Here is an 856-nt window from a genome sequence, read left to right as displayed (position 1 = left end):
GAGACCTAAAGACGGAGACATAATTCAATATCCTTCTCCTTGGTGAATATCGAAGAAAAGAAACTGTTCAATATCTCCCCCATCTCTTTTGGCTCTGCAGATAGTTGGCCACTCTGACTCTCTAATGGACCAATTTTATCCCTCGTTATCCTTTTGCTATTAATATAGCGGTAGAAACGCTTCGGATTTACTTTTACCTTACTTGCCAAAGCAACCTCATATCTTCTTTTAGCTTTTCTAATTTATTTCTTAAGATTCTTTTTACATTCTTTATACTCCTCAAGCACCTCATTTACTCCATGCTGCCTATAACTATTGTAGATCTCCCTCTTTTTCCGAACCAAGTGTCCAATTTCCCTTGAAAACCATGGCTCTTTACAATTTTTACAATTTCCTTTCAACCGAACAGGGACATAAAGATTCTGTACTCTTAAAATTTCACCTTTAAATGTACTTCATTTCTCTTCCACATCTTTCCCATAAAACAAACTGTCCCAATTTACTCCTTTTAAATCCTTTCGCATCTCCTCAAAGTTAGCCTTTCTCCAATCAAAAATCTCAACCCTAGGTCCAGTTTTGTCCCTCTCCATAATTATATTGAAACTAATGGTATTGTGATCACTGGACCCGAACTGTTCCCCAACGCATACCTCTGCCACCTGACCCATCTCATTTTCTAACAGGAGGTCCAGTACCCGCCCCTTCTCTAGTAGGTACTTCTATGTATTGTTGCAAAAAACTATCCTGCACACATTTTACAAAGTCCAACCCATCCAGCCCATTTACAGAATGTGTTTCCCCAGTCTATGTGTGGAAAATTGAAATCTCCCACAATCACTACCTTGTGCTTACTACT

Source organism: Amblyraja radiata, chromosome 11 (assembly GCF_010909765.2).
Source record: "Amblyraja radiata isolate CabotCenter1 chromosome 11, sAmbRad1.1.pri, whole genome shotgun sequence".
Taxonomy (NCBI): domain Eukaryota; kingdom Metazoa; phylum Chordata; class Chondrichthyes; order Rajiformes; family Rajidae; genus Amblyraja; species Amblyraja radiata.
This window is presented reverse-complemented; position numbering follows the sequence as displayed.